Source organism: Lynx canadensis, chromosome F2 (assembly GCF_007474595.2).
Source record: "Lynx canadensis isolate LIC74 chromosome F2, mLynCan4.pri.v2, whole genome shotgun sequence".
Taxonomy (NCBI): Eukaryota; Metazoa; Chordata; class Mammalia; order Carnivora; family Felidae; genus Lynx; species Lynx canadensis.
In genome coordinates, this window is record NC_044320.2 from 12,889,690 (window position 1) to 12,917,184 (window position 27,495).

The following is a 27,495-nucleotide window of genomic DNA, read 5'->3' on the forward strand; positions in this document are numbered from 1 at the left end:
GTGGCTATTATTTTGATTTTGATTGCTTGCTGCCTTGTGCCAGGCACTGTTAGTCACTTTACGCACGTTAGCTTCAATCTTCGTTTTGACCCTAGGAAGTTTCTATTATGATCTCCATTTTAAAGATGAGGAGATTGAGGTTCGATGAGCCCTTAATAACTGTCAGCTCAATCTGATCGAATTTGACTCATCCATAACCAGATGGCATTTGAGAGGCTGGATGGCAGGTAGGAGGTGGCTCCACTCTTTAATTTTTCTAAAGCAGAGGCAGGTACTCCTATTAGCAGGTCTCGCTCAGAGCTGGTGCCTGGAGAGAGAAAACCTCACAGGCAGACACACAATTCATCAAAATTCCAAATTCTAAGTCTGGTGGAATCCAGTCTGGCTCCCCAGACGCTTGGAGGGGCAGTGGCCACCGGCTCTCCTTTCTCCTAGGGTCTGGAGCTAAGGAAAACCTGGCCTCCAAGCAGGAAAGAGCCAGTGCAAGGGAGCTAGGCTCCCTCCTCTCTGCTTGGTGAGCAGGAGAGGAGATAGGAGGGAATTGTGCCAAGGTCACTGTGTTCCGGGTCAGTGTGTTCCAGCTTTGAAGTCAGAGAGCCGCCGGTGTCCAGGCAAGAAAAATGCTTCAGGGCGCTCCACCTGCCAGGCCGCTGACAAGTTCCAGCTGGGCCTCAGCCTCCAAGCAGCTGTATGCTCCCAGGAGGCCACGCTCACCAGGGACTGCCTTTCCAGCCCCAGAAGCATCGTTAGGAACCTGTGACTACAGAGACAGCCAAGCCATGGAGCACCCAGCAGCCTCACTGATGTGCCCAGGTATCTTGCTCCCGGAGCCTCTGAAAGCCAGCCATGCCTGCCTCCATCACCAAATCCCATGGGGAGAAGAATCCTCCACACATTCCCTAGCTCTCTCTTCCTTCTGTCACTTTACTTATAACTCTTCTCTAATTCATTCAGTCCCGGACCCCCCAGAAAAGGCATTCAGAGATGGAGCCTGGGGAGAACACTGAAGTCTTGGAACAGCAATGCCACAACCCACATGCTTAGTGCTTCCTTCTGCCCCTGAGCCCAGCCACCCAGAGCGGGCCAGCAGGCTCAGATGTGGGCACGCTGGGGATCGCCACCTCCTGCACTTGGGGCAAGCCCCAGTTTGCTGTTCTCACAAGGGGCCAGGGCTAAAGACCTAATGAAAATGTGGTTCCCCTTGGAAAGGCAGGAGGGAAAAGTACTATTCAAAGCACTAAGATACAAAGCTTTTTCCTTTCTTCCACAGCCTTACTCTTGACTTGTCATGGTGTCTTTTATTTGTTATTTAATGTCATTCTAAAGAAAGCATAATTAAAATTGTAAACTACTGGCATGAAGTTTACCCTCCATCTTTATGTTGTACTTTATGTTAAGTGCAGATACGAGAGCATTTGACCCTCGTGCGGAATCACCAATATTACACGATTTGCATTTTGTAGTTCGTGCATGCATACGTATCTCATTCTCACCAACAGTGGAAATACTGTACAAACCAACTCAATTATTTTTATTGCACCTTCTCAACATACATGCATACGACATACAGTCAATGGCAGTGGCAGCTTCCATAGCACACACAGTTGATACTGACTTTGAATCTTGCCAACTCCCATGCATCATGGGCCCCCCAGAATTCTGTCCTCACGGGGCATGGCAAAAACTATATATGTGACCGGGGTGCCAATGAACAACAGATGCAGTGTTGTGCCTATCTCCTCTGATCACTTACGTGTTCTATTGCTCCATCGGACTTCACTGACAAAACTCAAGTTCAAATATAAGCTTATCCAGAATTCCAAAGTGGTAGCAGCAGATTGTTACACCAAGCGTGGGGCTCTTCTGAGCATGAGGACCTGTATGACTTTCCTTACTGCACATACATGAAGCCACCCCTTTAGAAGGATGCTCTGGGCAGTAATCCTGATTATAAGCACTTAATGTGGCCTGTTCTGCCTGTCATAAAAGATGTAACCTTCCTGGGTGTAATGTTATCTTCCTAGAGGCTTTCACCTTGTGGCTTTGCAGATCAAGTTGGGGTGATGTGTATAGACATGAAAACCAAGGTAGAGGTCTCATAGAAGAGCCTACGCCAGTACCGGCTTAGGTAGTGGGTGGAGCCAGATTGAAAGCACTGCTTCAGCACTGAGTAGCTTAGTAACGTTTGGCAAGTGACTTAGCCTTCTGAAGTCTCAGTTTGTTATGTTGTAAAACAGGGGTAATGGCTACCATGTCTCAGAGGAACTGCCAGACTTCAAGATGACTCGGGCAAAGTCCCTGTGCCCGAGATACACAAAATTAATGAGCACTATTGTATTGGTTTTGTTAAAACATTTCAGGTCTCTAAACTTCAGATATCCTGGTTGCTCTTTCTACCCCTAGATACTCCCCAAACCCCTTGTTGCCTGCAGACACACATCTGACAGAGGAGGCAGATAATGCGTCGTGAAGGCAGGTGAGTGGTTCAGTGGGCTTCCAACTCAAGCGGACATGGGCTCCAATCCCATCCCCATTTACTGCTTGGCCCTGAGCACATGACTTCACCTCTTAGGGTCTCAGTTTATCTCGTGGATAACTGTAGGCGGGGAATGACACTAGGACCTGCTACGTGGAACCGTTGTGGGGATTACATGGGCTCTAGGCACCACTTAGACTGCTTGGCACAGAACAATGCTCAGTAATTTATTCCATGCTTCAGTTACCCGTCTGCAAAAAGAAGATGCTGGGAGTCCGCACCACGCGAGGTTGTTGTCTGGAACAAATGAGAATGTCCACGTAAAGTCATCAATACAGGGGCTGACACAAAGTTAGGGCATAATGACTGTGAAATGTTAGCAATGATAATAACTGGTAGTTATCACGTTATGGATGCCAGCAGATAACCACCACAATTCTCTCTCCTTCCCCTCCCCTGCGCTGGGAGTTCCCACCAGTGCCCAAGAGCACCTGCTAGTTCAGTGTCCAGTGTTAGCTTTTGCTGGTATTGCTTCGGCCCCCTTCCCCAGCAGAGAATACAGTTTACTCAAGGACTGAGCACAGTTTTGTTTTTGAAGAAGGAAACCACAAGCAAGGGCCAAAGCACAACCTTCTTCAAAACAGGACAGGGCCCCAGACAAGGCCATGGCCCTGACTTTTAGGAACAAGGAGGAGGTGTACTTTCTAGTAACCTCTTGGTGGAAGATAATAGCTACACCTCCCACCCTGCAGTTGGGACTCAAGGTCTCCTTGTCCTCTAGTCTAGCACAAGGGGTCATGTGATTCCTTGTTACTAGCTGTGAGATTATCTTGCTTCAAACAATCTCAGAACATCAGCCTTTGTCCCTGAGCTCCTTCACCCTTTCTTCTGTAACAAGGAGCCATTCCCCATGAACATTGAGTACATTATCCAGGCCACAAGGTGGCCATTAATATGTGGAGCTTTCAGAGGAACCTCTCGTTTACCGCAACCCAACCCAGGGGCACCTTGGTTCGCTCAGTTTTGCATTCAACAAAAATTTCTTGAGCACTTACTATATGCCAAGCATAGTGCTAGACACACAGAGACAGACGTGTTGAGTTAGATACAATCTCTTTTCTGTGTGTAAGCCAAACTATAAATAGAAGACGTCAATATAATGTGTTAAATGCAGTGAGAAAGGATAAAAGGGAGGACCATGAAAGCCCAGAAGAATAGAACCCCTAGGTAGGGGTTCAGCTTAAGCTGCAGAAGGTGACACTTGACCTAATCAAGAAAGGAAATGGCTGTTTTTCCCCTTTTACCTTGCAAAGTCATTCATCTCATACACAGGGCAGAGGCGACCCTTTCCCCCAAGGCTCTCATGTTCTCTGATGGCCACCCTTGCCCTCCCATCTCAGCTCTCAACACACAGTTCTATAAGCGCTCATTACATTATCTGACCACTGGACGGGACTGTAAGCTCCGTGAAGGGAGCAACCAGGCCAGTCAGGTTCTCTGTCACAGCCATAGCCCTAAACACAGAGCCCAGCATATGGTAGGCACACAATCAGCATTCATCACACTGAATGGCACATCTTTTGAGGACCGAATATCGTGAAGGCCCTAGGCTGGTTAATGATGATACAAGGTCAACAAATATGCCTAAATGAGTAATTAACAATCGAAATTGACAAATGTAACTATCAAATGAATGATACAGACTGAAGAAGTTAGGAAGAGTGGCACGTTCAATTCAGCCCAATGAGATCCAATCCAACAAACATTAACTATGTCTTCTATGTGAGAGGCACATTCTATGAACCAGAAAGCGTATGAAAATACATCAGAAGAAGGAAGCCCTTAACACACAACATGTTAACTTAGAGGAGAGCACACAAGTGCACAAAATAAAGATCTACATAAATCAGAAGCCATGAAGAGTCAAGGGCAACAGCCTCAGAAAAGATTTTAGGAGAGCTTCAGAATGCATCTTGAAAAAAAGCATTTTTTTTTTTCTGTATGGGTTCAGATTGAGTTGGGGGACAAAATCATTCCAGGAAGAGAAAACATCAGAGGCAAGTAAGAAGATAGAACATGTGTGGTACGTTTTGGAAAGTCCAGCTTGAAAGTAATCCACAGCCAGTGCTCAGGAGGAGAAAGAGCCTGCCTTCAGGAACCAATGACCCAACGATCTCTCCCAGAGCCTCCTACATCCACAGCCCTGTAGCTCCAGGATCCGAGGCATCTGTGGAGCGGACGCAGGCTGCTCTTGGCTGCCCAATACCTCTGCTTCCTTTGAGGGACATGCGCCCCCATTCTGAATGGTCCTGTTAGGACTTCAGTCAGTGTAGCGCACCCCCACCCCCAGCCGCAAAGGCGGATACAGAAAGCTTGATCATAAAGACCAATCCTCCGAGATAACAATTGGCTCAGTGGCAGACATGTGACTCAAGGAGGGCCATTAATGTCTTTTCCTGGATTGATACACAGACATTGGGAAAGGGAAGTACCTTTTTAGCTGATGTTGCTAAATCGGGAGAAAATAAATTGGAAATATTTGCGGCCATCCTCCCTGCCCCATAGACACAGCCTGCCAGTGTCATGAAGCTAACTTACAGAGGAAGCTGAGCTGAAGGATGGAGACAGGGCCTGATAACAGGCTTTAACAGATGGCTGGGTTCTTGAACTTGGATGGGTGAAAGAATGATGGATCCATTAGCAGAAATGCAGACATCAGGAGGATGAGCTGATTTTCAGAGAGAGAGACGATATCACCCCAAATCACCAAATCTCAGAGCCAGCAGAGATTATCAAGAGATTTGGTGCAAGGAGTCACCTGATGCTTGCTTTTTTTGTTTGTTTTTTGTGCTGTTTTCCCCATAGTAAGTTTCACCCTGCTGGTTTCTTTCAGTCAACAGCGTTGATTCAACATTTGACCAGCTTGATGAACAAAGCATTAAAGGGCCCTCTTTTTGAGGATCCTTCCATTCAGTCGAGGGGAAAGGAAACAAATGAATATATAACAGAGTGTCAGGTTTTCAATGCAGGCTATTATGAAAACAAAATGAAGCAGGGTCTCACAATGGCTTTGGGTATGCTGCATTAGATTAGGCAGCGAGGGAAGGGCTCTTGAAGGAGAGCATACGCAAGCAGAGCCTGAATGATGGGAGAAGTAGTCACTTAACTACCTAGACAAAAAGAGGAAGGCCATTCCAAGTAAAAGTCCCTGAGGTAGGCAAGTGCCAATATGGCCCGAAGACACCCACGAAGCTAGATGCGTGCAGAGACAGGAGGGTGTGGGAGACACTTGCAGGAGAGGAGGTCGTGGTAGTCAGTGGACAGAGCACGCAGGGCTTGGCAAACCATGGTGAGTATGACTGAAAGGCATTGGAGAATTTTCGGTAGGGGGGGCTCATGTAAAGAATACCCAGGAGAGAACTTAACCCAGATTCCTTTCTTTAGAGTTGGACTGGACTTGAATGTGGAGAAAGACAGATAAGTGGGCAGGAAAATCAAAAGCAGTTCCAGGCAGGGGAGCCATACAGAGCTGGAAGCAGCAATGGAAACGCAGCTGAGACGTTTAGAGGAGAGTGAGGGGCAAATATGGATGAATGCAGTGGAAATTTTAAGTAAAACCCAGTGGACCAGAAACCGGAAGAGGGAGGATGGAATCCTACTTTGGTAGACTTGGAAGATCAGGCTGAGGGAATGACCCCTTATCAGGTGGGCAATGGAGGAACCATTAAAGCCTCCTGCAAAGGGAGGGAGTCCTCACTCTCGGCCTCAGCAGATGAAAATTGTGTCCCGGGAGAGGAAGTGTGATGAGGTAGGAATAAGCACAAGCTGGGATTCAGGCAGTGGTAGTTCAAGCACAGATTCCACTCCTACTGCATCATCTGGGACCACCCATGAAAAGGGGGAGACCAAGGAAGAAATTCAGAAACATGTCAAGAGATGCCTCATCTCCCACAAGTAGTGGGATTGGCAAAGTACTTTATCTTTGTCAATAAAACTTTATTGGAATGCAGGCCCACTGTTCATTTACACATCGTCTTCCCCACAACAACGGCGAAGCTGAGTGATTGTGATAGAGACCATGTGCCTGGCAAAGTATGAAATAATGACTATCTTGGTCCTCTGCAGGAAAAGTTTGCTGGCCCCTGTTCCTCAAATCTTACAGAGTACAACTTGATGTAACAGGATGGCCATGTTGCAGAAGGAGAGAAAAAAATAAAATCTTTTTACTTCGCAGATAGCCATCTAGGAGGGAGGAAACGGTAACGGATTGGCAGTTTCCCCTCCCAGGGCTTAGAGGAAAAAATTATTTCCTCCCGACAGGCAGTCAGTCAATGGCAGTTTTATCGTGAGATAAAGAGGTCAGAGATAGAAATGGACAAGCACAGATGAGAGAGATGGGCAAACGGAAGAGAGAGAGCCATGCAGACAGGTGAAGACACAGTATTTAATATCTTTCCAATATATATTGATGTAATATATCTGTGTGTGCATATGTATGTGTGCATCTGTATCTCTATACATATCAGTGTGTGTGTGTGTGTGTGTGTGTGTGTGTGTATATATATATATATATATATATACACACACACATGCCAGTAGCCCTGCTCTGGGATTTTGACAGAGTGTTTCAAAAAAAATATCCTCAACACAAAGAAAACTTCTTGGGTGGAAATGTCACAAGGTCATTTCTTGATTCCAAACAGTCCCGAGACAGAAAATCAGGACATATTGACCCAAGGGGTAACTATGTTGACAGAGACTAAGACAAGATCAATACCGGGTTTTGATAGCAAAGTTTGCAGTGCTCAGAGGTAAGTAAGAACATGTTCCCTGCATGCTTTTATCAGAAATATCTGCTGCAGGTTTATGAGGTTCCTTCCCAGTCTGTCTCTTTCGGAGCTTATAAAAGTGCTTTTAGGGGCCATCTTAATGGTTGCAAATATCACAAATGGAAGCAATGGGTTTTTAAAACCGCCCCCTCCCCAAGAAAACAAAGCTATTTCCGGATTTTAAGACAGGAAGAGAAGCCTCTTATCCCAGGAAAGGAGAGTCTGGCTGGCCTCAGGAAAAGCCACCGCCCCTTTGCAGCGTGCACTCCATCCCCCAAGACCACAGGTTGATGACTGAATAGTATCAGCAGGCTTGACAGAGCTAGAGAGGGAAATAGAGAAGATCCTTCCAGGCCGTTCACTACTTTTGCTCTGGAGTGATTCATAGTGCCTGGGGCAGAGGCTGGCCAGTCAGGATCTGAATTCCAAATCTGACGCAGAGGAGTTCATTGATCCTGGGCAAGGAGTTCTTTGAACGCCCTTCAACTTCGTTTGAGGAACTACGGATCCTTTTCCATAGTCGAAGGAGGTGGCCCTGGTGGGAACAGAGCAGGAGGCAGCAGGGATGAGAATGACAGTACACACCCACACCCGCAACCACAACAGTAACAGTTATTTCCAGAGTGTTTCGTTTGTGCCCAAAAGTGCCTTAAGGATGGCAACATTCAGACTCCTTTAACTCTCACGACAACCTGCGGGTGGGTTATTACTATTATTGGCTCCATGCGATAAATGAGACTCAGAACGGCGAAGTGAAAAAGCGAAACTTTGAATCCAGAAAGCCCGACTGAGGGTCTGCAGGGTTATCCACTCTGCCCGGTTGCCTCTACAAGGAGGCTGGAAGGGGAAGCGGGAGTCAGACCATCATATTAATTTCTTACAGCTGTTGTAACAAATGACCACAAAGTTGGGGTTTTATAGCAACAGAAATTGATGCTACCCGAGTCTGGAGGCCAGGAGTCTGAAACAAAGGTGTTGACAGGGCTGTGCTGCTTTGAAGCCTCTAGTAGAGGATGCTTCCTTGCCTCTTCCAAATTCTGGTGGCTCTTGGCGATCCGTCGCTTCCTTGGCTTGTGGGCGCATCACTCCAATCTCCGCCCTCGTCTTCGCTTCACCCTCTATTCCGTGTCTCCGTGTGTTCTCACATCTTCGTACAAGGACACCAACCATTGGAGTTAGAGCTCACTCTAATCCGCATGGCCTCATCCCAACCCTCACCTAATTATAGCTGCAAAACTCTATTTCAAAATAAGGTCACAATCTGAGGTTCCGGATGGATGTGAATTTTGTCAGGACACTGTTCAACCCCCTACAATCATGAAACCCATAAGTTCTCACCTTATCTTGCAGGGGCCGAAGAGACAAGGCTCTTTTAGGCAGGGCTCCTTGGGTCATAAGTGATATCACTTATCATGAGTGATATCACTCATAAGTGAGTGATAGCTCAAATTGGCGTAAGTGTAAAAGGAATTGATAAGCACAGGTAACTAAGAAGCTTGGGTATACACTTTCGGCATGAAAAATTTCAGGCAGCTCTGCTCTCAGGAGCCCAAATTAATATCTTATCTTACCACCTCTCATGTCTGACTTCTCATGTGTCGGTTTCCCTGAAGCAGACTCTTCCTAAGAGGTGTCATAGCTCCAGAAACAATATTAAAGGAAGAAGTGACCAGATCCACATTGCTTTTATTCTCATGAGCAGTTACTGGTAGTGGGAAGTTAACAGGGGTTATAGCCTACCTTCTCGTGTCAATCCCAAATGAAGGAAAACATGTTTTTCCTGAAATTTCTAACAATAGTCTTGGGAGTGAATCTCAGGGGACTAACTTGGATCACACTGCATTCTTCAACTAATCATTGTAGTCAGAAGATGGGGATACTCTAAGTAGCCCGTGCACGTACTCATCCCCTTCTATCACCACTCATGTGGCTAAGTCAGGGATGGCTCCCGAAGGAAACACTGGGATGTTGGACCAGAAGGGAGGATGGTACTGGCATCCAAAACCAATATAGACCAATCATACATGCAAAAGAGGAGAGTGATGGGAAAAAAAGAGCGTGACTGGGTTGCATAAATTTGGATTTTCAAAATGCAGGATACAAGTGCCATTATATTCAATCGTCTATGACTCCATTCGTCTATTACAAAGCAAACAGCACAACAGACAGCGCTGACCTATTCACAGTACCTTCAGGTTTATCTACACATCACCCCAGTGGGACTGACTTCTTGCAAGCAAGGATTATGATCCCTGTTGCCTCTTTGTCTACTCTATCTCTACCACATATAGAGCCCTACCCTCAAGAGCGTACGTTTTACTTGAGGACTTAGCCTCCATGACTTACACAGGGAACTAAGAAGAATAACACAAGACCAGAGTCCAACGCATAGACGCAGCTGAGCACGACGTCTGAAGTAGACAAGCACTTCACCCTACCCTGCGCGTCTTAAATTTTTCCCAGAGTCAAATCTTTTTAGGAGCACTGGCGCAGGAATGAAGTGGTCACACGAATCCTACTGCAGATGACTATTATGAAAACTGAATTAAAAAAAAAAAAAAACTAACGACCCTGGAAAGCATCCAAAGGCAGAAGCCAGAGGAGAATTTAATCTTGAAACACACACACACACACACACACACACACACACACACACAACTGTAAGGGAGAAGAATTGAGAATTCGTAGCTTTCTGATCTCCGTGTTCTCCACAATCCCCATGGCTACAACTGTGGCCCAAGGGGCCAGAGATCAGAATACAAGGTTATGAAAGCAGGTGAAAATTTAAAGAGGAATTCCTGGCAAAGAGAGAATGACTGAAGTAGTGAGAAGTAAACACTGAGTAGAAACTCTGCCCAAATCGCTGGCTGACAGCTACACGACACATGCATGGGAGAGAGGCAGACGGGCCAGCAAAAAGCATAAAGAGATCAGGAGGAAGTCTGTTCTTTAAAGACGGAGCTTCAAGGGACGAATGCTCAGTTTTCTTTTGTTTTGTTGTTTTAACTCTGAGCCATTTCGCGCAGCTTGGGCAGCAGAAAGCTGAAGTCTTATGGGCTTGAAATCTCTGGAGACAGAACCTACTAACCCAGACAAATTAGAAATGGGGGGGGGAGGGGAACCCTAGGGGGAAAAAAAACTACTGGAAGTATGAGTCCTGTCGCTGTCCAAATTCTTGACAATGACCAAGTTATACAGGCACCTGAAAGACTCCCCGGGAGCCAGGGTAAAGAAGCAGCGATGAGAAGCCACGGGAATAGAGCAAAAATATCAGGTATTACACACCTTTGAATGCGGGCGGTTAAGTGCTTACGATAACAAAAATCTAACAATTCTCAGAAGAACACAACATAATACACAGTTACTACAATGTATTATCTACTCTGCCCAGTTTTCAATGAAAAATTACTACACATGCAAAGAAACAGATAAGAAGAATTCATACTCAGGAAGAAAGGCAATAGAAAATAACAAGACGGATGCCTGGGTGGCTCAGTCGGTTAAGCGCCGACTCTCGATTTCGGCTCAGATCATAATCTCACAGTTCGTGAGATCAAGCCCCGTGCTGGACTCTGTGCTGAGAGCATAGAGCCTGCTTGGGATTCTCTCTCTCCCTTTCTCTCTGCCCCTCCCCTGTTTGCACACATTCCCTCCCTCTCTCTCTCTCTCTCTCTCTGAGAATAAATAAACATTTTAAAAAATGACAATACATAGAACGGATGTTGCAATTATCAGACAAAAGTTTCAAAATATGGTATCAATGAATGACCAAATAAGGAACCAAGAAAATAGTCAGTGAATGTGCAATAGAAAGATAAAAGAAACTGTCCAATCCAAACAACAGAGATTAATAAAAGTATGGAAGAAAAATACACAGAAGCTCAGAGACCTGTGAGAAAATACCAAGCATGATCCAACACGTGTGCAATTAGACTCCAAGGAGACGTAAAGAGATGGAAGGGGGCAGAACAGTTATTTGAAAAAATAATGGCCCCAGACCTCCCAAACTGGCTGTAAAGAGGGTGAGGGAGTCAGCCTTCTTCACATAAACTCAGATCTTCCATCAGGAAGGAATCAGCCTCAGGAACACCTGGCCCAATGGGTCACAGCTGAATGATAAGCTTTTAGGTGGCGGCTACTGCTTCTGTGGAAGCAATGTGGGTCAGAAGGACCTGATGTGAAGGTCCACCTTGTACCTGCCGTGTGACACTGGCTGAGCTATTTCAACGTCACGAATGCTTAGTTCCCTCACCTGTCCCATGAGACGCGTACTATGCAGGGCATCTTGCTATCCTGTCCTGAGGGTGCATATAAGGAGCATATATTTTCTTAGTAACTTTTCTACCAAGACATTTGATCTCTCCCACCGGAACATAAATTCCAGGGATGTGGGGACACTTTTTGTCTGATTGCTCACCTCAATAGCCCCAGCACCAAGAGCAGTGGCCAAGGTGTGATAGGTAGATAGCTGTGCGGTAAGGACAGGCTGGAAACAGAAAATGCGTGACTGAATCGGTGAGCGAACTGCCGGCAAAGAGAGCCCGACTGTTTTCCTTTCCTCCCACACTCAAGGAAAGGCATCTGCCAGTTCCTGAGAGACTAAGCTCATGGTTCTGGACGCGTTCTCATCCCAGTCAAAATAACATGATTATTTGGCTGAGTAAGACAGGAAATGACCAACAGCCACAACTAATGACACAGCGCCTGGCCTGGGAGACAGAAGAACAACTCTGTGCAGAGTGAGCAGCAAGGGGGCCACAGGAATGTGAGACAGAAACATTTTTTAACGATTATTTTTAATGAAATGATGCAGCCTGCCTTCCAGTTAATCTTTGATAAATCTGACACTCACCTTACACAACTCAACTGCGATTTAGTCAGACGGAATCCTCCCTGCCTCTACACCCGCTTCTCAGGAAAAGGATAAATCATACTCAACAAAGGAGAGAGAATTAAAGTCCTGCGCCTCTTGGGGGCCACAGACCTCTTCCAGGACTGGAAAAACAGTATGGACCCTCTGCCCAGAAAAAAATACACTTACAGACATCATTCTGCATACGCTTTCAGGGTGTTAAAGGATCGCGTTGCCCAGATGCACGAACCGTGTGGTCTGAGACAAAGTGCCCCATTTTGCAGAAGAAAATTCTAGGGTGCAGAGAGGAAAACCTATGTAGCCCAAGGTCACATTGTAGGGTCGCTAATAAGAAACAGCCACACAGTGACCCTCCTAACTCCTAGTATCAATTCCAATGTCATTTTCACTGTTTAATAATTATTTCGATTTTTATTAGCAGCCAGAATATCTGTGGCCACCTCCTATAAGCGAGGTAGGTGACTCGGCCAGCTAACATCCATTTCGATGGGACACAGTATGAGCAGAAAATCAGGACATTAGGGTTTGTGCCAGAAAGGAATGAAGACTTAAATCCTGGCCCTCCTCTTAGCTGTGTGATCCTGAGTCATTACTGAACATTTCTGAGCTTCTGTTTCCCTTGTCTGGAAAATGAAAATTAGGAGTATGCACCTCCCGTGGCTGTTGCCAAGATTAAATAAGACGCTGCATGTGAAGTATTAGCTGTTATCAGTAGTAGCCGGACCTTTCAAACTTTCAAGCAGTTTCCAAAATGGAGGTACAAAAAATTGTGAGCAGCAACCATTTGGGGTAAGCGTCCAGCCATCTAATTACTGCAGTCCGTTCACAGGGGCGCTGATGACGTACCTCCCGAATTTAGGAGAAAGGCCATCCTGTGAGAGTTAAACACATCATATTCAAAAGAAAGGGAATGTTTTTATCAGGATAGGCTGTTATTCTCCCATAACAAATGATCTTCCAAGTCTCAGAGGCTTACGACAATATAAGATTCATTTCTTTAAAAAAATTTTTAATGTTTATTCATTTTTGAGTGAGAGAGAGAGAGAGAGAGAGAGAGAGCAAGCAGGGGACAGGCAGAGAGAGGGGGAGACACAGAATCCCAAGCAGGTTCCAGGCTCTGAGCTGTCAGCACAGAGCCTAACGCGGGGCTTGAACTCACAGACTGTGAGATCATGACCTGAGCCAAAGCTGGCTTAACCGACTGAACCACCCAGGCGCCCCGTATGAGATTCATTTCCTATGTACAAGACTTACCACCACCGGTTCCCACTTGCCTCGCCTCCACGACCCATTTGTGGAGCAGACTCCATTCAGAGCATGGCCCAGCATCATGTCAGAAAGGAAAGAAAAAAGATATAGCAGACCGCAGGCTGTCTTCTGCCTGGTAGCGACACATATCATTTCCACCTACATGTCATTAGCCAGAGCAAAGCCACATGGCCAGGCGCTATCTCCATGGGAAGCATACTCCTACTGCCACGAGAGACAGTGAATATTTTTGAGCAATAATGCAATCTGCTTTGGTAGATGGGAGCTGCTCTTCGCAGAATGGACCATCCTTACTGATGACCTGTTATTATGGAGCTGAAATACTCAAGTCCAATCAAAACAACCAGTTGAAAAAAAGAGTCCTCCCATGGCATAGAACTAAAGCCAAGATCAAATAAAAATGATCCCAACTAGGCCAATCTGAAAGAAGTAGCTTAGTAGAAAGACCGTATCTACCCGGAGGCTGGAAACGTGGAAGTCAGGGGGAAATAAACCACGAATGCCAACATCACTGCTCAGGAGAAAGAGCGTTCTGATCATTTGGCAAGAGTATCCTCGCACCCTTGGCAGGCATGTTTTTGCTACGGAGATATCTGTAAGATGGGGTCAGAAAAATACACACCTCTCAGGGTGGTCAAGGGAACCATTAAATGAAATATGAATGCGATGTACTTAGCACAATGCTTGGTCCCTCTTAGGTGCTCATTAAATGCTAGCTTATATAGATATAGACACAGACACGGTCACAGACACAGACTCAGACACAGCCACAGACACGGACACACCTCCCATCACATCCAGGGTCCGGACCCTGCGAGACTGTGAGTGTCAGACCCTGACCGGATCTGGGACACCCTGCATCATAACGAGGCATGGCCTAGAGGCCTCATCTCCGTTTTGCGCTCCGATGCTTACAAAGTACGTTCTCGTCCATTTTTCCCCATGTGATCCCCGCAAGTCCATGAAGTGTAAGGTCCCACAGTTTGGTTTTCTGCTGTTGCTGTTTTGTTTGTTTTTATTGCCGTATGGTCGACACACAGCGTTCCCTTGACTTCAGGTGTACAACATAGTGATTCAATAGCTCTAGAAGTTCTGCCCAGCTCATCACAGTGCGGCTACCCCGTCAGCACACGAGGCTATTATACCACTGACTGTATTCCTTACGCTATACTTGTTATTCCCGTAACTTACTCATTCCATAACCGGAAGCCTGTGTCTCCGGCCCCCCTTCACCCATTTTGCCCATCCCCCCCCCCCCCCCGGCAGCACTCTGTATTTAGGGGTCTGTTTCTGCCTTGTTTGTTTGGTCATTTCTTTTGTTTTGTAGATGCCACGTATAAGTGAAATCGTATGGTATCTGTCTTTCTCTGTCCAGCCTATTTCACTCAGCATAATGCCCTCTAGGTCCCACCCTGTCGTCACAAACGCAAGGTCCCACAGTTTAGAAGTGGCAAAGCCAATCTCCAATGCTGACTTCACCTGAGGCCTTTGGGCTTCAAATCCTGTGCCCTTTCTCCAATGAAGCTCTACCTGAAGCGCAGTTCTGGTCACATTCTTTGATTTCTCTCTCTCTCTCTCCGTCTGCAAGAATTACTTCAAAGGGATATTTGAAAAATAGAGATACTCAGCGACCTTACTTTTCATTCAGAGCACGCATCCTTCTTTCCACTCTCAGGCATGTCCAACCCAGAAAGTGACTGGCTTTGGGTAGCTTCGGTCCCTGTTCTGGGCTCTGTATGCCCTGGCACAGAAGGCTGGGCCTGCTTCCCATTGTAACAAGGTTGCACTAATTAGCTGCATTTGATTTTGCATATGGAGAGCAGATGCAAATGAATGCAAAGCAGTATGCAAATTAGCAGCATCCTGGCTCTCCAAAAGTAGGCTCCTGCAATACTGATGTCATGACAATGTATATTAATAGCCCATCTCACTAAGGCGTGCTATTTTTTCAAAAGGAGCAGGCATCCAGGTTCTTTTTTTCTGGAATAATAGTGACTTTATATTGAATTCCAAGTTTATGATCCTTGACAAGAAGTCTGTTAGCCATCATGCTACGTTCACAATAGAAGATTCTGGTAGACAATGCCTACAAAGGACAGGCTTGGCGACAGAGCACTATAGATTGTGGTTCAGAGACCTGCTGTTCGGGGAAGAAACTTCGCTTGAGTCTCAGTCTCCTCAGCTATGAAATGGGGTTAACCAACCCTACTACAGAGCTGTTGGTGAGGTAACATTTAAAGCTACCTGACATATGATAGGTACTCAGTAACTGTTCATTCCCTTCTCTGTACTCACTCCCTTGGAAGTATAAATTGGCAAATAAAAGAGGTAGAAGGGGGCGCCTGGGTGGCTCAGTCAGTTGAGTGTCCGACTCTTGATTTCGGCTCACGTCATAACCCCAGGGTTGTGGGATTGAGCCCCACATCAGGCTCTGCACTGAGCGTTGAGCCTACTTAAGATTCTCTCTCCTCTGGCCCTCTCCCCTGCTCGTGCTCTCTCTAAAAATAAAAAATAAAAAATAATTAAAAAAAAAAAGATGTAGAGGGGGCTCACCTCCTAATCTGTGTTTGCTTTGAATCGCTTGCCATTTCAGTTAACGTACCTCCTCTAGTACAAAGCGGTGTCACAGCTCATTTTTAACAAAGAACTGTGTGACCTCTTAGCGTCCACCACACGTGAGTAGATGATTCTGTCCTACCCCCCAAAGTACCACCTGCTGGAAAGTAGCAGCTATTCTTACAAAATTGCTTTTATTATCCTCACTTCCCCAAGCTGGTGAGTTCCTCGACTTTCAAGATTTAGTTCAAGTACCCGGTATCCTGGAAGCCTTTCACGGAGCCCCCGAGAGACTAAGGGCTCCCTTCTGTGCTCCCCGATGCCCTATGGCCCCGTCCATGGCTGTGTTCTCTTACTGAAGCTTCTTGGCTTATCTTCCTTTCTAAATACACTAGATGTTTCTCAAGGACAGGGACCATTTCTGAATCATCTTTGTGTCCTTAGCCCATGGAATACGGCCTGGCACAGAGAAGGTGCTCAGTATGTGTGGGAGGCAGGGAGGGAAGGAAGGGGGGAAGGGAGGGAGGAAGGATAAAGGAAAGAAGCACCATCACATATTTAGCTGGAACCGAGCACACACATACTTGCAGTTACCAACAACAAAACCCGGATTAAAATCAGACAAATTCTGGAAATGCTCGAACACCTGAGCTTCAGTCCCTGACACCGAATCCCCCCTCAGAGCAGAACTAAGCCACGAGGACACACATCTGCTCCCAGGTGGAGACCTCACCCCCCGGGCGGGCGGCACAAGGAGAGAGGGGCCTCTGTTTAGGGCACCACATCTCCCAGGCCAGCCCCATCCGCTCAGAGCTGAGCATCGGGCTATTTTGACCATATGTGGAGGACTCATATCGTTACTGGGGCCTCCGGACCTGATGCAAAATAAACGAGTGGCTGTTGTTCACACTGCCTGCCCCCACCCTTGGAGAGGGTGCACATGTACGTGCACACGCACGTGCGTACACACGCACACACACACAGCCACTTGCACACACCGGCACGCTCACGTGCGGGAAGACCCGCCTTCACCCTACACAAACACACTTAGGGCACGCATTCAGAGCTACTCACAGGCCACAGACACACACTCTGACACTAGCTCGCTCTTCCTCTTTTGTTCTAAACACCCAGACCCAGACCCCGGCACACTGAAACTCCACAGACCCAAAGCAGGAAGGCAGCCCCACCGGCTCGGCCTGCCCGTGCCACGGCAAGGCCTCCCCTCTGCTCTGGCCTCTTGGGGGTCTCCTCCAAGGACCCTCCCATCCTCCGTGAAGGAGGTTAATAAATAAACTTCAGGATCCAAAGTCAAGGGTGCCAGCTGCTGACCTGCAGAACCCACAGGAAGGGCTCTCCCATCGTTTTCGCATGATAACTCTTGGGACGGTTATTCTCACGTTCCAAGGAAGGAAACAGAGAAGTGAAGTGAACCGCCTGAGGCCACACAGATCTGTGGCCACAGGACCAGAACGGGGACCAGGCCACAGCCGCCACAGGCCCAGGCTTGCTTCGCCACTCGGAGCTCTTTTCGGAACAAGCTCTTAGGAAGACAACAGTCCAAAGATCTAGGGTGTAAACTTCTCAGGCCCCGGAGGATTCTAAGAACCACTCCGCAGGGGCAGGAGGGAGGGCCGAGCCTTACCCCTCCCTGGAATGAGACCCAGGCTGTGCCTTTGCCCCGCTGCTGGCAGAAAGCTGGCTGGGAGGAGGGAAAAGCAAAAGACACTGTGGAGTAAATGAAGAAGAAGGAGATCGGAAAGCGAGAAAGAGAGGAGGAAGGGAGGACAGTCAAGCGGGCTTTCACCTCAGAGGGAAGAGGGGGTTCTCCATGGAAACAAGCGTGCCTGTTTGTCTTAAGATGGCACTAAAGAGGAAAATTGTAAATCACTTTCCACCCAGGAGGCAGCGATGATTGCCCTGGCTTTGACAGCTGAATTTGAAAAACATGCCTATCCGTCACCCCAGGTGCTGTTTTTAAAAAGGCAGGCCTCACACACCCTATTTTACCGTAAACATTCCTTTTACACCAATAATATCCAGGGATCCTTTCATGGCTTCTCCCGTCTTCAAGTGCGCGAAGGAAAGGAGGGAGAAGGGGGGGAGGGGTGGAGGGACAGGGGGAGGCCCTGACAGACAGAGAGATCTGGGCAAAACTTATTCACCTGCCGTGACACCAGGAAGGGTCTGTCTCCCAGACGAAGAGGCTGGAGGTGGACAGACCTAAGCGTGAAACTCAGCAGCCACGGGCCAAGCAACGGGGCCCGGGAAAGCGCCTCGGCCTCCTCCCCCTTCTCCTCTCCACGCCCTCCTGGGTGCGCGGAGACCCAACTTGGATACGGCATCTGCGGAAGAGCAGGGTGGCGGGGCCGGTGCCTGGCGGGCCTGCATAAAACTCCTCTCCTTCCTTCTCACATGGAGCATGTACAGAAACACGCATACGAAAACGCCCACTGCCCCGCGTCAGGTAGAAATCCCTCCTTCCCCAGAGGCAAAAGTCTATCCGGAGTTGGCGGCCTCGCGTTGCCTTAAATGTTCTCACAGTCTGCTGTTCGGCAACAACATATGTCCCCGCGAGTCTCCGTCTGCCCCCAGCCCCACCCGGATCCATTTTCGGTGCCAAGGAGGCTGGCCTCGTCGATGGCATCACCCAAGCCCCCTTGCCTTCTGCTTCCTGGTTGGGTTCAGCCAGCAGGAGGGCCTGGCAGGAGACCGGAGGGAGGAGGAGAGGGAGATTGGGGTATCTCTTCCCCTATTCTATCCCTGCCCCGCTTCTGGGGCTCCAGGGTTCCGCCAGGCGCCTCCCTGTGCGGCCACAGCCCCCCACGGGCTCCCATGACATCGCTGCTTCGGGAACTCTTACCTTGCCACTGTACTTCAACGCCCGAGCTCCTCTTCCGGGTTCCTTGACCCTTCTAAGTCGATTATATACTCCCAACGAAACACGCCAAAACTTAATAGTTGAAAATACTAACCAGTGTTTTGTTCCTAACCCTGTGGGTTGGTAATCTGAGCTGGACTCAGCTAGGAAGCTCGGCTCAGAGCAGTTTTGGCTGCCCTCCTCACATATCGGTAGCCCGCTCGTGGTCAGCTAGGGGCTGGCTGGGCCCCAGGCAGCCTCACTCACGCATCTGGCGGTCAGCGCTGGCTGGCGGTTGGGTCTTTCTGCGCACAAGGCAGGTTGGTGCAGGCCCCTTTGTATAATGTCAGCGCATTTCAAAAGTGTGAACGGAGGGGCACCGGGGTGGCTCAGTCGGTGAAGCATCCGACTTCGGCTCAAGTCGCGGTCTCGAGGTTCATGGGTTTGAGCCCCGCGTCAGGCTCCACGCCGACAGCACAGAGCCTGCTTCTGATGCTCTGTCTCCCTCTCTCTCCCCCTCCCCTGCTTTCTCTCTCTCAAAAAATAAATAAAACATTTTTTAAAAAGGTGTGAAGGGAGAAAACTTCAGGCCCGGTGTAACCTACCTGAAGTCACTTTTGTCACAGTCTCTCATCAAGACAAGTCACAAAACCAGCCCAGATGAATGGGGATGGAAAAACAGATTCCACCGCGGGACGGAAGGAGCGATGTGGGAATCTGTGGCCATGAAACAGTCCGCCACACCTACCACCCCTGGAAAAGGTGCCTTCCTTTCCTTATTTCCAGAATTCCAAGTTCGCCTTTCGTTTCCTACTGGGACCCTGACTGGCACAATATGTGACATTATTTGTGACATCATCCGATATCTACCTTTTTGAGACGGCTTTGATGCTTAAGACTGTTTCTGAGATTCATTTATACGTAGCACAGGCCGCTCGAATCCACTTATTTATAGTTCGTTTACGCTCTTTGTAGGAGTTCATTTCGTCCATTCTCCTGTGGACGTACACTTGGCTTAGCAGTTTTGCGCTCTTACAAATGCTGCATTTCTCCTTTGCACATGAGAGTTCTCTGGGGAGTATAATTAGGAGTAAAGTTGCTGTAGTGTGATATTGCCAAATGAGTCTCCAAAGCCAATATGGTTTTTAATGGAACAAATAGAATCTGAGAGCTGAACAAAGATGAAAACCTGGGTTCACCTTACATTATGCAATTAGCTGTGTGTTGAAAAACTGCTGCAGTGTCTCGTTGGAATGAGCCTCCCACCCAACGTAAGAATCCTTTCAATGGTGTTCCCAGGAGATGCTCAAACAATCCTTGCTTGAACTCTTGGAAACATACAGGGGAAGCTTGTTACTTTAACTGTGATTCCCTCTGCACGGCAAGAATAATTATGGAAAAAGAATATTCCTTTCGGGGCGCCTGGGTGGCTCAGTCAGTTAAGCGTCTGACCCTTTGGTTTCGGCTCAGGTCATGAACTCATGATGCATGAGTTCGAGCCCCGTGTCGGGCTCCATGCTGACAGTGCAGAGCCTGCTTGGGATTCTGTCTCTCCTCCTCTCTCTGCTCCTCCCACACACACTCTCTCTCTCTCTCAAAATAAATAAATAAACTGGAGCACCTGGGTGGCTCAGTCAGTTAAGCGTCCGACTTCAGCTCAGGTCATGATCTCATGGTTCATAGTTCGAGCCCTGCATAGGGCTCTATGCTCAGAGCCTGGAGCCTGCTTCGGATTCTGTGTCCCCCTCTCTCTCTGCCCTTTCCCACTCATTCTCTCTCTCCCAAAAATAAAAAAAAAAAAACATTAAAAAAATAATAAATAAATAAATAAACTTAAAAAAAATTATATTCCTTTTCTCTTGCAGTGAGGCTGAAGGCCGGGATACATGGCCAAAGGAAGAAGGAGAAAGAGACCATGAAGGTAGCAGAGAATCTGGGATAGACCACGGAGGAACCCACATGCCCTGGCCAGGAGTGTGCACTTTATCCTGAAACAATGTAGGGAGTCACTGAAGGAAGGTGGGCAGAATTGTCTTATTCTTTTTACTTAAAAAAATTTTTTAATGTATTTATTTATTTTGAGAGAGAAAGAGAGAGAGAGAGCACAAGTGGGGCAGGAACAGAAAGAGAGGGAGAGAAGGAATCCCAAGCAGGCCCTGCACTGTCAGCGTAGAGCCCGGTGCAGGGCTCGAACTCACAAACCCCGAGATCCTGACCTGAGCTGAAGTCAAGAGTTGGATGCTTAACCGACTGAGCCACCCAGGCGCCCCGGTTCAGATTTGATTTTTAAAAAGTCATTCTATCTGCAGTGTCTACACTGGAGGCAACGGGACTGAAGGGGAAACTGTTACTATGACTCCCAAGTGTCACCAATGGCGAGGTTATAACAACAGACAAAGGAACTTGCTCTAAGTGGTGGAGGCTGAAATCTGGCATGAAACTTCCATGTGGCACTCACCTGGCCTGCTAGCCTCCTTGAACATTTGCTTCTTTATCTGTAAAACAAGAAAAATAATAGTACCTATTTTGAAGAGTTGGTATGAAGGTAAAAATGAGACCTTACACCCAAAGAGCTTAGTGCCTGGCTCACAGCGTATGTTCAATAAACGTTAGCTATTCTTATCGTTCAGGAATCATTGACAAGACTTGGTGACGAGAGTCGCCAGGGTAGACTACATTGCTAAGAAGGAGAGATCCCCAAACGCACCTTTTCTCATGAAATTCTGAGCTGAGTATCTCTGACTGGCAGACAGCTCTCCTCACATGGCGATTTAGGTCCCCGCGTGGCTCCACTGTCACCATCAGGCCCGGGGGTCAGATCGTGACTGATAGGATCCCTACGTGGTTCATCACAGGGGCCTCCAGTTATCCCGGGACCCAACACACCCCATCCAGCTCCCAGCCCCTTATCCTCGGGTCGCATGTCTCCTCAGCAGCAGATTGTGGCGGCAATTACAGCCGTGTGCCTCTGTGTATCCTCTGAGTTGTTCTGTAGAAACAAATGTCTATGACGAATAAACAAAACACCGGACCAAATAACCTTGCTGTTCTCTTCATCCAGCCTGGGGGGTGAGGGGGGTGCGGGGCGGGGCGGGGAAGAGGCCCATCTACTTACTAAGAGCCTTGCACCTGGGCATGGGCACAGCACGCCTGTCCCCACTCCATTGGTGAGAACCAGTCACATGGCCACATCTAGCCCCAAGGGATGCTAGGAAATGTAGTCACCGGCTGCTCAGCCACTTTTGTCTCCACCCGACTTCCTGGGTCTCAGCACTGTCGGCTGCTACCGCAGTCTGGAAAAGTCTTCATTGTGGGGGGTGTCTTGAGCACAGCAGGATGTTGGGTAGCATCTCTGGCTTCTACGAGCCAGACGCTAGTCACACATGCGTACACACACAGGTCATGGCAGCCAAACACCGTCTCCAGGCATCGCCAAATATCTTGGGTGGGGCGGGGGGGGGGGGTGTGTGGCAAAAGTGCCCCTGGATCAGAACCACTGCTCTACAAAGGAAGAGGAGAAGAGATTGGGGGGGGGGGGCAGTTGGCCAAGTCTGCGGGAGAGAAAACTCAAGCTAATGGCTTAGCTTGATTTTGGTCTCCACTAGAATGTGAGCTCCCTGAAGGCAGGGGTCTTGTCTGTTTTGTTCACTGCAGAAATCCCGCCCCCCCCACACACCCCCTCGTCTGCACCTGGAGCAGTGCCCGAACTCGCAGGTGTTCTGTACCAATGTGCGCTGTGGATGGGAGCAGCCTTCACCATCCAAACATATCTTGAATGCTTTCCAAGAGCCCAGCGCTGTGCTTATAAAGGAAGCCCTCTCTCCTCATGTCAGGAAATATTAATAATAATGAGAATAATAATTTTAAAAAGCCAGATGCAATGGAAGAAGGAAATCCCATGGGGTCTTCCCATCCCCGCCCCGCCTCGGGAGAGGCTGAGAATCTGGAAATAAAAGAGAGTCCAGACCAGGCTACCGCTCCATTGCTGCCGAGTTCATCCTCCCGAGAGGCCTCCCGATGTCCGAGCTTTACAGGTCCCCCCTGCTCTGCCTGTTGCCAAGTCACTGCATTCTCTGACAGAAGACCCGATGATGCCAGAGGCAGCCATCCGCAATCCTTCGTCCGTTAAGTGAGGCTCTGTGGGGTTTCAAGTCTCCCCTTCACTTCGGAGGCCCCGTTCCTTCTTTGAGGCGCCTCCCCTCCTCCTAGCTCTGACATCTCTGTCAACATCACAGGGCGAAAGATGCAATGACATTATGGTTGCCGCAGATTAATCTAATGGCTGTATTGATTTCCCGGTCACATCTGCTCCAAAAGAGCCGCAGAGAATCAGCCCCTCAGGGTCTGGAAAGATAAAAGAAGAGAAACATAAGTGGGCCTTTTTTTTTTTTCCTTTCGAGAAATAATAACTACAAACAAATTAGTGTTTGAGTCCATGTTACAGGAGACCACGAAATACAAGCACAGTGGCCAAGGCATGTAATGTGTGATGCAGAAGAAACTGATTGCCAAAGTAGCCTGAAAAAAACCCCTGCAAGTGATTCAGGCAGGGCCATTAAAGCGGCAGTCAGATTGTATAGGTAATGCAAAGATACCAGCGATGTGAAATTAAGATCTCTGAGCCACAATTCCCTTACCTGTAACAGGGACCGGGGATATCTATTCTGCAGGATTATTGTGAAGAATAAAGGAGTCAAATGAGAAAACATCATGCAAAATCTCTGTCACATATTGAAATATCAATGAATACTATTTTTGTTTCACAGGAGTCAAGAAAAGTGAACACCCAGGATCTATGCGTGGTTTTAGGTAGGACAATTGATGAGAAGAAGTTAACGTTAGGACAACGTCAGAACAACCTTCCATAAATAGTATTAGGGGAAAAAATATCTATAAAATCATTTGCAGTTCCTTCCTGACATAAACAGGCAACAGCCCATGTGTCCCCCTAAGGGGGTCTCATGGGATGGATGCCAGATTGAGCCTTTCCATATCCCAACATTGGCAGTAAGACCACTCCCAGCACACAAAGTGCTATCCTAGTGTGCCCCAGAGCAAGCAAACTTCCCACCCTGCCACCTCCAAGGAGCCAAAGAGCCCAGCGATTACAGGAGGTGAGGTAGAAAGGAGACAGATTCAGTTCTAGAGCCACCTTGCAAAGCAAGACCAGATGTCAGCGGCCAAAGAAATCAGATTCATGAAAGAAGGCCTGAGGGACTGTTTTGGCCAAAGGTTGCCATCCACAGCATTGGCTTAGTGCGACAATCATTTTGACTCCAATTCTTCATCTCTAAGGTGTTGGCCAATGGGGAAGGGCCTCTTCTTTTCTCCCTCCCTCCCCCGCTTCTTCCCTTCCTCTCCTTTTCTTTCCCTTCCTCCCTGATTTCCAGGCACTTGGGTTCCAGGACACCATGAGATATACACTCTGGACTGGGTCAGCAGATACGGCAGTTGAGAAGTCTTTGGTGACTCTCGGAACGGTCCAAGGAACACGGGTGCAAATGGCACCCTCTTGCACTTTTCAGAAGACGGCCCCACTGGTCACCTTTAACTTTGGTCAAACAGGACCAGGGAAAGCTTTCTGGTTCAGAAAGTGGCAAACATCCAGATATGCTGATTAAAAGTGGCTCTCCCCCAATCACAACCTCTAGGCGCTAGGAATGCAGGGTGATTTGGTTTCATGTAAGAGAATAGAGTCCTAGGTGAGCACTTACAATATCCTAGGCACTGGGGACAGATTCAGAGACGCGTGGCTTTCAAGTATTCATTCAGTAATATTGATCAAGCTCCTACTATGTGGCAGCCATATTAGGACCTGGGTTCAGGGAAGTAAATCCAGTGGGGAAAAGGACATTTTTTTCTGCTTTCAAGTTATTCAGAGAGCTACAGAAGAATTAATAACTTAAAAACAGGAGTTGTAAATCCAGTAGGAATGGCAAGGAAGGGCTGACTGAAATGAGTCTACAGGGTGAGCGTTGTGATTCAGCAAAAACTTTGTGAATGAACGAATGGATGAATGAATGAATGAATGAATGACTAGGTATGAATGAATGAGCAGGTCAAAGATAGGGACCTCCAGGAGGAAGAATCATCCAGCACAAAAGCACGGGTGCGTGCGAGACCATCAAAATCGTCAGCAAATAAGAACAGCAGGTGTGTGAGAAGGTTGCAAAGAGTCATGGTGATGACAGAAAGATGACTGGCATTTCTTGAGTGTTTTCCAGGTACTTGACACTGTTCGAAGGGCCTCCGGCGCATTCTTTCATTGACTAGGCATTAGACTATTAGCCCCACTGCACACATGGGAAAACTGAGGTACAGTGAAGCTAACAAATTGCCCGGAGTCACACAACCCACAGGTGGTGGAGCTGGGACTCAAACCAGTGTCAGAGTCGTCACTCTTCACCTCTGGCTCTTGGGGAGGGCTTCACGCGTCACAGGGAGGTTTCTAGATTCAGTCTTGCGGGTGATGAAGAAGCCCATAAAGGATGCCACACTGCCCTTCCCCTTGAACATCTCACGTTCTACAAGGAAAGCTGGGCATGGCAGAGGCCTTTGGAGTCTACAGACGCCGTGGCAGGTGCTGCACTGTGGGCACAGACGGGGAGGTGTGTCTATGCCTCTGCTCCGGAATGAGGGCAAGTTGAGCACTCACTGGACTGATGGAAGAACGCTTCATGGAGCTTCATTTGAGTTGAGTCTGGAGGGAAGGCAGGTAGCTCAGACAGATGTCACAGTATGTACAAAGGCACGACAGCTGGAAATTGCAGATGTTTGGGGCAGTCGCACTTGGAGCGTTCCGGAGCAGTGGGGACAGAGTGGCAGGAGCGTCACGTTCTTCACTTGGACGGAGCCTGTCTGAAGCCCTGGGTCGAGGGTTCAGGCACTGAAGGCGCAGTGGCCAAGGGGGCGCCAAATACTGAAGACGGCCTCCCTGCATCGATTGCTTAACATGGTAGCAGTGAAACTCATGCAAGAAACCCTGGAAAACACGCTGGGAGCTTTCAACGCGCTGGACAGCTGTTCCGCTGAGCACCTGGCCCTCTACGAGGGTGAAGGCGAATGGCTGCAGAATGGGCCGACGGACCCAAGAAATGCCTCTTTCCGCTTTTCTTTTCTCAATTTTTATGGGGAAAAAAATCCCTTGACACTGGCTAATATGAGAAAGTGCAATAAAAGCACCTGAACCAGGGAGAAGGCAAGAGATGAAGGGGGAAAGCATCTGAGAGCAAGGACCAGCCTCGCCCTGACCAGCAGCCTGCTAGGCATACCGCCTTTTTCCTGGGAAGACTACATTTCCCAGCCGACCCTGCGGTTGCTTCGGGCCATGTGACTGAGTTTGGGCCAATGGAGCGTGAGCCAAAGGCAGGAAAGCCACTTCCAGGCCTGGCCCTTTAAGACATCCCACATGACCCTCTGCTCTCTTTCCCCTTCCAAGGTGACCTTGGGGGAACCACATGCTCCAGTCAGTGCAAGAACAGGAGAGCCAGCTCAGTCTGGTAGGACTGTGACTTGAGCAAGAAATGTATTTCATTTGTTAATCCGCTAACACTTCAGGGGTTCCCTCGTGGCTGCAACCATGATTCTCCAGTGGTTCTAAAGCATGGGCCACAGACCTGCAGTCAGCTTCCTCGAAGAACTTGTTTGAGACACAAATTCTCCAGCCCCATCCTAGACCTACCAGTGAGAAACTCTGTGCATGGGCCCAGAGATTCAGGTGATGGTGATGCGGCCAAAATAAGGACCAGTAGCTCACTCTCATATGCTACTGTGTGGCCTTCATTTCTGAGCCTCAGTTACCCCTTTTGTTCCATGGGAACAGAATCCTTGCTGGGTTCAAATGATACCACATAATGGGATGTATATAAAGAATCCAGCTCAGTAGCCCACACATGGTCAATGCACACTCTTCTCTCTCTTCCTTTCTGCCTGGAGCCAGGGCCTTGGGAGAGCCAGAGAAATAGAAGGGAGGATTCCTGCCTTCTGGGGAAAAGGGGGGGGTCCTCCAAGATGCCCCCCCCCCCGATCCTGCCTTCTAGGGCTCAAGCCCTGTGTACTTCTCTTCAGTGTGTGTGGGCTGGACACAGTGACTCTGTCTAATGAACAGAATACACTACAGCCCTGCCCCCTTGGAGGTTCAAGGGAAGAAGTCTTTCCTCCTTGGAGCATCTCGTGACTCCAGACATTCCCCAGATTGTGGCTACACTGCTCCAGCCTCTGCCTCTGTCTTCACATGGCCTTCTCTTCTCCCTTGTCTTCCCCTCTTCTGTCTCTTGTAAGGATGCTCGTCATTGGGTTTAGGACTACCCAGGTGACCCAGGATGATCTCAAGATCCTTCACGTAATTACATCTGCAAACATCCTTTTTACACATGAGCCCACACTCATAGATTCTGGGATGTGGACATGTCTTTTTGGAAGTCACCATTCAACCCATGACACTGCCCAAAGACACGGATGTTGTTCAACATCATATTCCCCTGACGAGACACCTAATGGAGTGCTTGACCAAAAGTCAAAATTTGGCACAATTTTGTTGAACAGAAAGGCATCAGAGCATGGCATCTGAGTGACTGGGCTTTAGAATTAGCTACACCTCAACCACTTACAAACGATGTGACGTTAGGCAAAT

The 27,495-nt window shown here is 48.1% G+C and overlaps 1 long non-coding RNA gene across 7 annotated transcripts in view; it reads right to left on the reverse strand.

Annotated features, from left to right (window-relative positions):
* The window catches only part of LOC115506011, a 103,101-nt gene that overhangs the window by 52,011 nt on the left and 23,595 nt on the right, over positions 1 to 27,495 (reverse strand). For 5 of the 7 annotated variants that reach the window (XR_003966210.1, XR_003966206.1, XR_003966201.1 and 2 more), the window contains 2 exons: positions 21,571 to 23,207; positions 21,322 to 21,358 (listed from right to left, as the gene is read on the reverse strand). This is a non-coding gene — a long non-coding RNA (uncharacterized LOC115506011). Of the gene's footprint in view, positions 1 to 5,477; positions 7,841 to 19,373; positions 19,935 to 21,321; positions 21,359 to 21,570; positions 23,208 to 27,495 lie in introns of those variants that run through there. The other 2 variants (XR_003966207.1, XR_003966203.1) reach the window with 2 other exon arrangements.